This window comes from Ranitomeya variabilis, chromosome 8 (genome assembly GCF_051348905.1).
Source record: "Ranitomeya variabilis isolate aRanVar5 chromosome 8, aRanVar5.hap1, whole genome shotgun sequence".
NCBI classification, from domain to species: Eukaryota; Metazoa; Chordata; class Amphibia; order Anura; family Dendrobatidae; genus Ranitomeya; species Ranitomeya variabilis.
Window position 1 is genome coordinate 90857941 of NC_135239.1, and position 13428 is coordinate 90871368.

General features: G+C 48.8%; 1 protein-coding gene across 1 annotated transcript in view; it reads right to left on the bottom strand.

The window, feature by feature from the left end:
* The window catches only part of LOC143787637 (coagulation factor XIII B chain-like), a 574339-nt gene that overhangs the window by 522856 nt on the left and 38055 nt on the right, over nt 1–13428 (bottom strand). The gene's annotated exons all lie outside the window — the stretch shown is intronic.

Here is a 13428-nt window from a genome sequence, read left to right on the forward strand (position 1 = left end):
TCCAGGGAGGTCTGGATAACTCCCAGAAAAAGGCAAAGCTCTCAAGATATACAACAAACCTCCCATATGCCACCAAAAGAACACAAAACATTAAATAATACAAAAGATTTCTTTATCTAGATAGTAGGTGAACAGGGTGGGAAGAGACAGAAAATGTAGAGAGGGTAGGGGATAAGCGTTAACTCAAAAATAAGCGAAAAAGGGTTCACATGGACTGACCTGTGGCACAAAACTACCACCATTTGGTAAACTTTCACTGAATGTCAGTCATTTAGTTGTATCTTTACACATATGGACCAAAGTTCAGATACTTACTGAGCAATCTATAATGGATCGCTCAGTGCACGTAGACTGCCAGGGTTCTCGACAGTGCAAGCCCTGTGTGCAAAAGGTAATTTCTAGTAGTGAACATAAATTCCCTTCAAGAAACAAATTTTATTTATCGATGTTTAAAAATAACACCACCCCAGTGCTCTCCCGGCAGAAAAAAAGATCTGCCAAAAATAGCTAAAAGTGACAAGGTCTAGCGCATACCCTGCAATATCCTAATCTGTCACCTGCCTTGCTGTGGAGGTTGGCACCCTTGATAATGATTTTTTGGTGCTCCCACTCAACGTGGACTAGCCCTCACTGCCCTTTCTCACCCTATTATAAAGGTGAGAAAACAATGATATAAGAACAGAGATGAAAAAAAGCAAAAAAATTGTCACAAAAAAAACCAAACAAATATAATCAAAATTAGCAAAAAGACCGAAGCAGGACAACTAGTGCAGTCATTTATGGTTCCAGTCCTTACACTACCATAATTGCCAATTGCTGCTCAATAACAATGGGTATGCTGCCAGATTTGCCATATATGAATGCCAATACGGCATCAAGCAATATCAATAAATAAAAGAAGAAAATGCCCACAACACCTCATACTATACTATTCAGCATCTAGCTGACTTGCATATTCTCCGTCAGTCTAGACTGTGCCCATAAATGGGGCCCGCAACATCAGTCATCAATACAAGATGTGCCCTTAATAAAAATAATAGTAATGATGGAAGACACTTATCAAGATATTCTGCGCCTCAACGCATTTCCCCGTGGTGCGGTTCATCAGGAGGCCCTTCATATGTGCCAGATACCAGATGCCATAGATGAAAAGCTTTTTTCAACGGGCTAGTTGTCCTGCTTCGGTCTTTTTGCTAATTTTGATGATATTTGTTTTTTTTTATATTTTTTGTGACCATTTTTTTTGCTTTTTTCATCTCTGTTCTTATATCATTGTTTTCTCACCTTTATAATAGGGTGAGAAAGGGCAGTGAGGGCTAGTCCACGTTGAGTGGGGGAGCCAAAAAATCGTTATCAAGGGTGCCAACCTCCACAGCAAGGCAGGTGACAGATTAGGATATTGCAGGGTATGCGCTAGACCTTGGTCACTTTTAGCTATTTTTGGCAGATCTTTTTTTCTGCCGGGAGAGCACTGGGGTGGTGTTATTTTTAAACATTGATAAATAAAATTTGTTTCTTTAAAGGGAACCTGTCACCCCGGTTTTTCACTCTGAGATAAAAATACCGCTACATAGGGCATGAGCTGTGCTTTACAAAAGTTTTTTTTTTCTACCCTGATTCCCCACCTAAGCTGCCGAAATTACTTACCAAAGTCGCCGTTTTCGCTGGTCAATCATGCTGGTCTGGTCTGATGGGCGTGGTGACAAAGCTGTTTCTTCCCCCAGATCTTGCTTAGGTTTCCGTTGGTGGTGTAGTGGTTTGCGACTGCGCAGGTGACGAAAAAGAGCACGATCTGTGCTATATCCCTGGTGATCGGTGGGGGCGGCCATCTTCCTGTGGCCGCGCGTGCGCAGTTGGAGCGCTCTGCTGCCCGGGGCTTCAGGAAAATGGCCACGGGCTGCCGCGCGTGCGCAGATGGAGATCGCGGTGGCCATTTTTCTGAAGCCGAGATGCGAACTCTGCTTCAGGAAAATGGCCGCTGCGATCTCCATCTGCGCGCACGCGGCAGCCCGTGGCCATTTTCCTGAAGCCCCGGGCAGCAGAGCGCTCCAACTGCGCACGCGCGGCCACAGGAAGATGGCCGCCCCCACCGATCACCAGGGATATAGCACAGATCGTGCTCTTTTTCGTCACCTGCGCAGTCGCAAACCACTACGCCACCAACGGAAACCTAAGCAAGATCTGGGGGAAGAAACAGCTTTGTCACCACGCCCCCATCAGACCAGACCAGCATGATTGACAAGCGAAAACGGCGACTTTGGTAAGTAATTTCGGCAGCTTAGGTGGGGAATCAGGGTAGAAAAAAAAAACTTTTGTAAAGCACAGCTCATGCCCTATGTAGCGGTATTTTTATCTCAGAGTGAAAAACCGGGGTGACAGGTTCCCTTTAAGGGAATTTATGTTCACTACTAGTCTTTATAGTTCCCATTATGATTCATTTGCAGTATAAAAAGATAATTTCTCCCAATAGGTAGTCCATTTATATGGAAAGATTATCATGAAATAAGTGTCCTTGAAAATGCTTGTGCATGATAAACTTTCAGTGTAAATACGCTCTAAAACAAAAATATTTTGAAATATTTGCTTGTGGCAAATCAGTCAACCACTGGATGATGTGCTGAATCATTTGTCAGGAATAAACCATGGGGCCAGTAGCGTAGCCACTGGGAGCCGGCACTGCCACTTCCGTGATGAGGCACAATAGAGCACAGGAGGAGAACAGCGAAGCTATGTGCACACGTTGCGGATTCTCTGCAGAACCACAGCATTTTTTGCGGTGCAGAAACACTGCAGATCCGCAATTGATATACAGTACAATGTAAGTCAATGAGAAAAAAAAAAGCTGTGCCCACGTTGCGGAAAATCCGCTGTGGAAACGTTGCGGCTTAAAAGAAGTAGCATGTCACTTCTTTTTGTGGATCTGCAGCGTTTTTGTACCCAATCCATCATAGAAATCCGCAGGGGTAAAAAAACGCAGAAAATCCGCAAAAAAAAGCAGCAAAAACGCAGAAAAAACGCTGCGGATCCGCACAAAAACTCGACAAATCTGCAGCTGCATTTTCTGCCAGGAGAGGCAGAATCTGCACCAGAAATTCCTAAGGCTAATCCGCAATGTGTGCACATAGCCTAAAATGCCTGCTCTCCTGCCTGTAGGAGATTCTGCACGCTGGTCGGACAGTGGCCAGAGGCAAATCTCTCTACTGCACTGTATTGTGCTGACTAGTGTTGAGCATTCCGATACTGCAAATATCGGGTATCGGCCGATATTCGCTGTATCGGAATTCCGATACCGAGTTCTGATATTTTTGTGATATCGGAAATCGGAATCGGAAGTTCCCAGTGTGTGGTTCCCAGGGTCTGGAGGAGAGGAGACTCTCCTTCAGGCCCTGGGATCCATATTCATGTAAAAAATAAAGAACAAAAATAAAAAATATGGATATACTCACCCCTCCGGCGGACCCTGGACCTTAGCGGTGTAACCGGCAGCCTCCGTTCCTAAGAATGCAGTGAGTGTAGGACCTGCGATGACGTCGCGGCTTGTGATTGGTCGCGTGAGCGGTCACATGAGCGGTCACGCGACCAATCACAAGCCGCGACGTCATTGAAGGTCCTTCACTCTGCATTCTTAGGAACGGAGGCAGACGCTTGCAGCGGTGACAGCCAGGGGCCGTCCAAGGGTGAGTATATCCATATTTTTTATTTTTATTCTTTATTTTTTACATGAATATGGATCCCAGGGCCTGAAGGAGAGTTTCCTCTCCTTCAGACCCTGGGAACCATCCAGGATCACTTCCGATATTTGTGTCCCATTGACTTGTATTGGTATCGGGTATCAGTATAGGCGAGATCCGATATTTTGCCGGTATCGGCCGATCCAATCCGATACCGATACTTTCGAATATCGGAAGGTATCGCTCAACACTAGTGCTGACCTCAGGAGGAGCTTCTCCTAGGCTGCAGGTTTCTTCCCTCCGTGTGCACACTGGGACTGGCTCAGGGCAGGCACGCTGGGTCCTAATGCCCACCTGCATTTCACTCGCTCAGATACTTCCTGGTCGTGCTGCAAACTTTATTGGTAAGTGGTGATAACTTGCATTAGATTGATAGGCATGTCATAGTCACTGGGGGGTAAATGTGAGAGGATGGGGGTGTTGTGGGGGCTTAGGTGGGGGAGCGGGACAGGGCACTGGGGGGTGAATGTGAGAAGATAAGGGTATTGTGAGGACTGAGGTGGGTGAGGGGCGACCGCACTGGGGGGCTGATTATTATATGATTTTGTTACGGGATTATATGCACTCCATCACATATAATAGTTGTTCTCTGGGATGGGGAGGTGGGGGGCTTATTATACTTACCAGCTGGAGAAGCCATGAGCTGCATCACATTTAAAGCATCACTCCAGCATTTTTTGTTATTTCATTGCTGGAGTGGATGTGCACATGTAGCAGATTTGGCTGCGGATCCGTAGCGGATTTGACGCTGCGAATTTGCAGCAATTTTCCATGTGTTGTACAGTACCATGTAAACCTATGGAAAACAAAATCCGCAGTGCACATGCTGTGGAAAATACCGCCCAGAAATGCTGCATTGTGTTTTCCGCAGCATGTCAATTCTTTGTGCGGATTCCGCAGCGTTTTACACCTGCTCCATAATAGGAATCCGCAGATGTAAAACCGCAGGCGAAATCCGCACAAAAACCACTGGAAATCTGGTAAAACGCAGTGTGTTTTACATGCGGATTTTTCAAAATTTGCATGGAAAAATCCGCACACGAATCGACAACGTGTGCACACAGCCTCAATCCAAGACCAACTGTCTGATACTCACCTTCCGGTGTTTTCATCTGTTTTCAACACCGCACCGCTTGGGTCCATCTCCTGCAGTTTGTGACCTGTCCGCTGCTCCAGTGTTTCATAGAGCGGTACGGAGGTCACTAATCAATGTCAGTCTATAAGAGCCTTGTTCTGGCGTCATTCTTGCCTCTTCCTGGACCTCAGACTGACATTGAGCGCTTGTGATGCAGCTTCTAACTTCTGGCCAATCAGAAGCTGTGCTCGCAAGATGGAGCCGCGGGACTGGAGCGGAGCCAAAAAGCGGTGAATACGGCAGAGAATGAGTATATGACCGGGGCAGGGGACTTGTGCTTAAAGCACCAATCCAGCAGTGAAAAAAAAACCCTGCTAGAGTGGTGCTTTAATAATTTAATAATAGTCAGACTGCCAAATCATGACACGGAGCGCCTGCTGCATGAGCCTCCAATATCACAAGCGTTATCAGACGGTCATGGACCCCATGTTTACTATGTGCTCATGTCGACTAGAAAGGTTTGGTTTCTTTCAATAGAAGAGAATTGAGAGAAGCCGAAAGAGTCGTCACTTGACCGCCTGCTGACATCAGCGATGCTGGGGCCATTGTTACTTCACATGGGGGGGACTCAAGGGATATTATTAACCCTTTACCGACATCGGACGTACTATACCGTCCGATGTCGGCTCCCCTGCTTTGATGCAGGGCTCCGCGGTGAGCCCGCATCAAAGCCGGGACATGTCAGCTGTTTTGAACAGCTGACATGTGCCCACAATAGGCGCGGGCAGAATCGCGATCTGCCCGTGCCTATTAACTAGTTAAATGCCGCTGTCAAACGAAGACAGCGGCATTTAACTACCGCATCCGGCCGGGCGGCTGGAAATGACGTCATCGCCGACCCCTGTCACATGATCGGGGGTCGGCGATGTGTCAGGACAGTAACCATAGAGGTCCTTGAGACCTCTATGGTTACTGATCGCCAGTAGCTGTGAGCGCCACCCTGTGGTCGGCGCTCACAGCACACCTGCATTTCAGCTATATAGCAGCGATCTTATGATTGCTGCTATACAGGTCCTTCTCAAAAAATTAGCATATAGTGTTAAATTTCATTATTTACCATAATGTAATGATTACAATTAAACTTTCATATATTATAGATTCATTATCCACCAACTGAAATTTGTCAGGTCTTTTATTGTTTTAATACTGATGATTTTGGCATACAACTCCTGATAACCCAAAAAACCTGTCTCAATAAATTAGCATATCAAGAAAAGGTTCTCTAAACGACCTATTACCCTAATCTTCTGAATCAACTAATTAACTCTAAACACATGCAAAAGATACCTGAGGCTTTTAAAAACTCCCTGCCTGGTTCATTACTCAAAACCCCCATCATGGGTAAGACTAGCGACCTGACAGATGTCAAGAAGGCCATCATTGACACCCTCAAGCAAGAGGGTAAGACCCAGAAAGAAATTTCTCAACAAATAGGCTGTTCCCAGAGTGCTGTATCAAGGCACCTCAATGGTAAGTCTGTTGGAAGGAAACAATGTGACAGAAAACGCTGTACAACGAGAAGAGGTGACCGGACCCTGAGGAAGATTGTGGAGAAGGACCGATTCCAGACCTTGGGGAACCTGAGGAAGCAGTGGACTGAGTCTGGTGTGGAAACATCCAGAGCCACCGTGCACAGGCGTGTGCAGGAAATGGGCTACAGGTGCCGCATTCCCCAGGTAAAGCCACTTTTTTTCTACAGAGAAGCAGCACTGGACTGTTGCTAAGTGGTCCCAAGTACTTTTTTCTGATGAAAGCAAATTTTGCATGTCATTCGGAAATCAAGGTGCCAGAGTATGGAGGAAGACTGGGGAGAAGGAAATGCCAAAATGCCTGAAGTCCAGTGTCAAGTACCCACAGTCAGTGATGGTGTGGGGTGCCATGTCAGCTGCTTGTGTTGGTCCACTGTGTTTCATCAAGGGCAGGGTCAATGCAGCTAGCTATCAGGAGATTTTGGAGCACTTCATGCTTCCATCGGCTGAAATGCTTTATGGAGATGAAGATTTCATTTTTCAGCACGACCTGGCACCTGCTCACAGTGCCAAAACCACTGGTAAATGGTTTACTGACCATGGTATTACTGTGCTCAATTGGCCTGCCAACTCTCCTGACCTGAACCCCATAGAGAATCTGTGGGATATTGTGAAGAGAAAGTTGAGAGACGCAAGACCCAACACTCTGGATGAGCTTAAGGCCGCTATTGAAGCATCCTGGGCCTCCATAACATCTCAGCAGTGTCACAGGCTGATTGTCTCCATGCCACGCCGCATTGAAGCAGTCATTTCTGCCAAAGGATTCCCGACCAAGTATTGAGTGCATAACTGAACATTATTATTTGATGGTTTTTTTGTTTGTTATTAAAAAACACTTTTATTTGATTGGCCGGGTGAAATATGCTAATTTATTGAGACAGGTTTTTTGGGTTATCAGGAGTTGTATGCCAAAATCATCAGTATTAAAACAATAAAAGACCTGACAAATTTCAGTTGGTGGATAGTGTTGAGCATTCCGATACCGCAAGTATCGGGTATCGGCCGATACTTGCGGTATCGGAATTCCGATACCGGGATTCCGATACTTGCCGCGTATCGGATACCGGAATCGGAAGTTCCAAGATTCAAAATGCAGAAATTCAGCCAATGAGAATGATTCCAAGTGTGGGCACATCCTGTTTAGCATGGAGGGCATGAAACTACTGGCAAGGCTGTGATTGGCTGCTGAAATGATGTCATGCTGCAGTTTAAAAGTCGCTGGCGCCATTTTGCGATCACTCTGCTGTGAATTCAGTTAGTGACAGGACGCTGTTTGCTGACTGAGGGACAGTTTAGAGATAGCGATTTGCTTCTTTGTGCTTTCCAACGGCTAATTTAGCAACCGCTGTGTTCACCTACTATTCACCTTGCTTTTGCCTTGTAGCGCTGTTTTCACAGCGATCTGCAAGGTCTGTGTGTGTGTGTGTGTGTGTGAGTGCAGCCCACTCTCTAGTCTGAGTGCAGCCACATAGGCCATCCATAGCTGGTTGTATTCAGTTCAAGTAGGGTGGTTCATTGCCTCATACTGTTCTTTTTTTTTTTTTTTTTTCAAGTAGTGTAGTCTGCTGCTAATTTTTTTAAAAAAATCCTATTAGTGTCTTTCCACCCGTCTCCAGCTAATTTGTGGAAAAACACTACATAGGATAACGTAGAGGAGGGTTTTTGGGCCTTGCAGCGCCGTTTACGGCTGTCTGCACCGTCTCCGTGTGACTGCAGCTCGCCCTGTAGTCTGTGAGCAGCCATAGCCTGGTTGTCTCCAGCCCAGGGTTCTTCACTGCGTCATACTGTAAAATCAATTTTCCTTTTCTTTTAAGTAGTGTAGTCTGCTGCTAATTTATTTAAAAAAATCCTATTAGTGTCTTTCCACCCGTCTCCAGCTAATTTGTGGAAAAACACTACATAGGATAAAGTAGAGGAGGGTTTTTGGGCCTTGCAGCGCCGTTTACGGCTGTCTGCACGGTCTCCGTGTGATTGCAGCTCGCCCTGTAGTCTGTGAGCAGCCATAGCCTGGTTGTCTCCAGCTCAGGGTTGTTCACTGCGTCATACCGCCAAATCAATTTTCTTTTTTTTTCAAGTAGTGTAGTCTGCTGCTAATTTATTTAAAAAAATCCTATTAGTGTCTTTCCACCCGTCTCCAGCTAATTTGTGGAAAAACACTACATAGGATAAAGTAGAGGAGGGTTTTTGGGCCTTGCAGCGCCGTTTACGGCTGTCTGCACGGTCTCCGTGTGATTGCAGCTCGCCCTGTAGTCTGTGAGCAGCCATAGCCTGGTTGTCTCCAGCTCAGGGTTGTTCACTGCGTCATACCGCCAAATCAATTTTCTTTTTTTTTCAAGTAGTGTAGGTTGCTGCTAATTTATTTTAAAAAATCCTATTAGTGTCTTTCCACCCGTCTCCAGCTAACTTGTGGAAAAACACTACATAGGATAACGTAGAGGAGGGTTTTTGGGCCTTGCAGCGCCGTTTACGTCTGTCTGCACGGTCTCCGTGTGACTGCAGCTCTATCTGTTGTCAGTTCAGCCCCCAAAAAAGAAATAAATAATAAAGTTCACCAAACACACCAGTTACACCACTTTACATTTCTGTAGGCCACATTAGCTCATATTAAAGTCTAGTCCACACTTTAGAAAATTAGTGTTTCTTATACCTGTTAGGAGGAGTTGCTCAGGAATAAGCACACAAATCCGTTAGTACTTTTCTGCTTATCTTTATCAGTCAACCAAGATGAAGAAGGCAGTGAGTAAGGCACGTGGGCGTGGGAGCCGTCACGGAGCAGGGAGGGGACGTGGGGATTCTGTGCCTGCTGCGGGCACCGGTGACTCATCAGCACCCACTTTCACCAGGCAACAGTCATTCATGCGCAGCTTTGTGTCAGAGCGCCGTACACCGCTGCTGCGTGAAGAACAAATTGAAGCTGTTGTCGGATGGATGGCAGCTAATGCATCAACTTCCATTAGTGCCACATCCTCTCAGACACAGAGCACTGGAGAGCAGCCATCTGTCTCTTCACCACCTGCCAAATTGCCCAGGCAGACAGAGAGCCCAGGACAGGAGCCGTCTCTACTTCTGTTCTCTGAATCTCTTGGCTTGGAAACAGGGGGCCAGCCAAGCAGCATTGGAGAAATGGAAGAAGAGGCAGGGTGCAGTGATGCCCAACAGCTTTTTCTGTCTTCCTCTGAAGAGGCGGGTGGGCCAGTGGCTCCGGTCACCACATCGCAGGCCGCATCAGCTGATGATGACACTCAGGTGCCACTTACTGGTGCGTGCTCTGCTGCTGAGACTACCCAGGAGGAGCAGTTGGGGGCAGAGGGTAGTGTAGATGATGAGGTCCTCGACCCATCTTGGCGTGAGGGACAGGAAGGTGGTGGGAGCAGCTCTGAGGAAGAGATTCCCCGTACGGCCCAAAGAGGGAGAGGGAGGGGGAAGACTGCGGATCCTGCAGCCTCCGCTTTGGCACCCGTTAGGAGCATGTCTCTTCCAAAAGCCAAAAAGGGCGCTCCCAAGACTTGCAGTGCCTGGTCCTTTTTTGACACAGTTGCAGATGACATTTGCTATGTCAGATGCAAGGTGTGTCATCAAAAAGTCAAAAGAGGTCGAAATGTCAGCAACCTCAATACCTCCAACATGTGGAAACATGTGCGCAACAGGCACCCGGCGGAGTTAGAAAAACACACTGAAGAGGTAGGCCAACCAACAGCGGCAGCTACCACCTCTTCAGCTCGTGTTGCCTCTTCCTCTAGCTCACACGCAGCTGGTTCGGCTTCCTCCCAGGATCGCCGTGGAAGAACCTCTGGCCCTGTTGTCCAGAGACCCGCTGTAATTCCACCCGCAGCACCACTTTCCCAGTCATCCACACACTGCCAGCCCAGTCTACAGCCATCGGTAGTACAGGCATGGGAGAAAAGGCGGCCTTTCTCGTCAAACCACCCACGAGCACAGGCTCTGACTGCAGGCATTGCCAAACTTCTGTCACTGGAAATGCTGTCATTCAGGCTGGTGGAGACTGACAGCTTCCGTGACTTGATGTCATTGGCAGTCCCACAGTACAATGTGCCCAGCCGCTTTTACTTCAGCAGGCAAGCCGTCCCTGCCCTGCACAAGCATGTGGAGGGACACATAAAACACGCGCTACTGAACGCCGTCAGTAGCAAGGTCCACCTCACCACCGATGCGTGGACCAGTCAACATGGACAGGGGCGATACCTTTCCCTCACTGCCCATTGGGTTAATGTCGTTGAGCCGGGTACAGACCGTGCGAGTGGCGCAGGACGTGTCCTGCCCACTCCAAGGATTGCAGGAATCCATTCTGTACGCATTGACTCCTCCTCTTACACCAGTTCCTCAGAATCATCGCTGCAGGAGCCGTCACAGTCCACCTCCACATGGACCCGTGATGAACGTGTACCTGTTACGACCGACATGAGCACAGCCGTGGCCAAACGTCAACAGGCCGTCTTGAAATTAATTTTTTTGGGGAATCGTAGCCACACAGCGCAGGAGCTCTGGAATGCCATCAAGCAGGAGAGCGATGTGTGGTTTGTGCCAGCAAATCTCCAGCCAGGCATGGTAGTGTGTGATAATGGCCGAAATCTGGTGGCAGCTCTGGGCCTCGGCAACCTCACTCACATCCCATGTCTGGCACATGTGCTCAATTTGGTCGTGCAGAGCTTTTTGAGGGACTATCCGGATCTTGATGCACTGCTGCACAAGGTCCGCCTAGAGTGTCCTCACTTGCGGCGTTCCAGCACGGCAAAAGCGCGCATTGCGGCTCTGCAGCGCCGACACCGCCTGCCGGAACATCGCATCATATGTGACCTACCTACCAGGTGGAATTCCACGTTACATATGTTGGAGCGGTTGTGTGAGCAGCAGCAAGCTGTAATGGAGTACCAGCTGCTTCAGGCGCAAAGAAGTCGCAGTCAGCGCCGTACAGACTTCACAACCACAGAGTGGGCCACTATGAATGACGTCTGCCAGGTTTTGCGTCCCTTTGATTATTCCACGCGGATGGCGAGTGCAGATGATGCACTAGTCAGCATGACTGTCCCCCTTATCTGCCTGCTTGAAAAATCACTGCAAGCGCTAAGGGATGATGTTGTGGAAGAGGTGGAGGATGAGGATTCACCATTTCCATCATCTTCTGGACAGTCAGCGCCACGTGGTTCCTCACAAACGCGTAGGCAGGGGACAGTTTGTGAGGAGGATGAGGAGGAGTCAATGGAGGAGGAAGACGTCCGTCCAGAGGAGGGAGTTACCGAATTGTCCAGTACTCAGTGTGTACAGCGAGGGTGGGGTGATGACGAGCAGGCAGAGATCACGCCTCCAGCAGGGGACAGCGTTTCTTGGGCAGTTGGCAGTCTGCAGCACATGGTGGATTACATGCTGCAGTGCCTGAGAAACGACCGCCGCATCGCCCACATTCTCAACATGTCTGATTATTGGGTGTTCACCCTCCTCGATCCTCGCTACCGGGACAACGTAGAAAGCCTCATCACACCGTTGAACCGGGAGCGAAAAATGCGGGAGTACCAAGACACACTGGTGAATTCCATCATCTTCTCCATTCCAACTGAGAGAAGTGCTGCTAGTGCATTACAAAGCAGCTCAGTGCGTCCAGGCAGTGGTGGAGGCTCTGCACAAAGAGGGAGCAGAAGCAGTGCCTCTGCCCAAGGCAAGACCAGTATGGCCCAACTGTGGCACAGTTTTCTGTGCCCCCCACAAAAGTCTACACCATCACAGACGGCTCCAGTCAGCAGGAGGCAACGGTTCCGTCAGATGGTGACAGACTACATGTCTTGCCCTCTTGCTGTACTCCCAGACGGCTCTTCCCCTTTCAAGTTTTGGGTCTCAAAGCTGGATACATGGCCAGAGCTAAGCCAGTATGCATTGGAGGTGCTGTCTTGCCCTGCGGCCAGTGTATTATCGGAACGTGTCTTTAGTGCTGCAGGTGGTGTACTAACTGACCGTCGCATGCGACTATCCTCCGATAACGTTGACCGGCTTACTTTCCTGAAAATGAACAAGGCCTGGATCTCGCAGGAATTTGCCACTCCTCCTCCTGATTAAATAATTAGGTCACTGTATACGTTATCCAGGTCTCCTGTTGTGTTCATCTTTCTACCACCTGAACTTAAATTCCTGGGCTCCAACACCGCCAGTTGAGGCTCAGAAGTGCCGTCTGCACAGTCAAAACATACGACCCAGTGTTATTGGGTTTCAGTAACGTCAGCTGATCCCCAGCTGTGTAGCCGGCAATGTGTCCTGCGACCGCCACGCTGACACAACAACTGAAATGTAAGGGAATCTGTCCCCCCCCCCCCCAAGGCGTTTGTTGCTGAAAGAGCCACCTTGTGCAGCAGTAATGCTGCACAAGGAAAAGGTAGCTATTTTTGTTTAGCTCCTTGCACACGCAGAACTTAACACTTATAAAATGTGTCCCCTGCAATCGTAAAACCGTCCCGGAGGTGGGACTTTCCTTCGTAATGTGACGCAGCACAGCCGTCATTCCTACCCCCCCGGCGCCGCGCACCGGCTCCTCAGCGTTGTTTGATTCCGTCCCGGAGCCTGCGCTGTTATGTTATCCCGTGGCCAGGCATACTTAGCGCTGCCCGTCTTCTGGCATCATTTGGTGTCAGGATGGCTGCGCCTGTGCGGCCGCGCTGGCAGAGAGCCCGCCTCGCAGTGTCTTCTGATTTAATCCCACTGGGGGCCTGGGATCCATGGACATGCGCAGTGCATATCTGAACCTCCACCTCTCACTCATCTCCCTATGGCTTCTTCAGACTGTTCGGTGTCAGCTGGTCCCTAATAGCATGCCACGGCCGTGACACCGCACAGTCTTAAGAAGCCGTAGGGAGGGGAGTGAGAGACGAGGATATGCACTGCGCATGTCCATGGATCCCAGGCCCCCAGTGGGATTAAATCAGAAGACACTGCGAGGCGGGCTCTCTGCCAGCGCAGCTGCACAGGCGCAGCCATCCTGACATCAAATGATGCCAGAAGACGGGCAGCGCTAAGTGTGCCTGGCCACGGG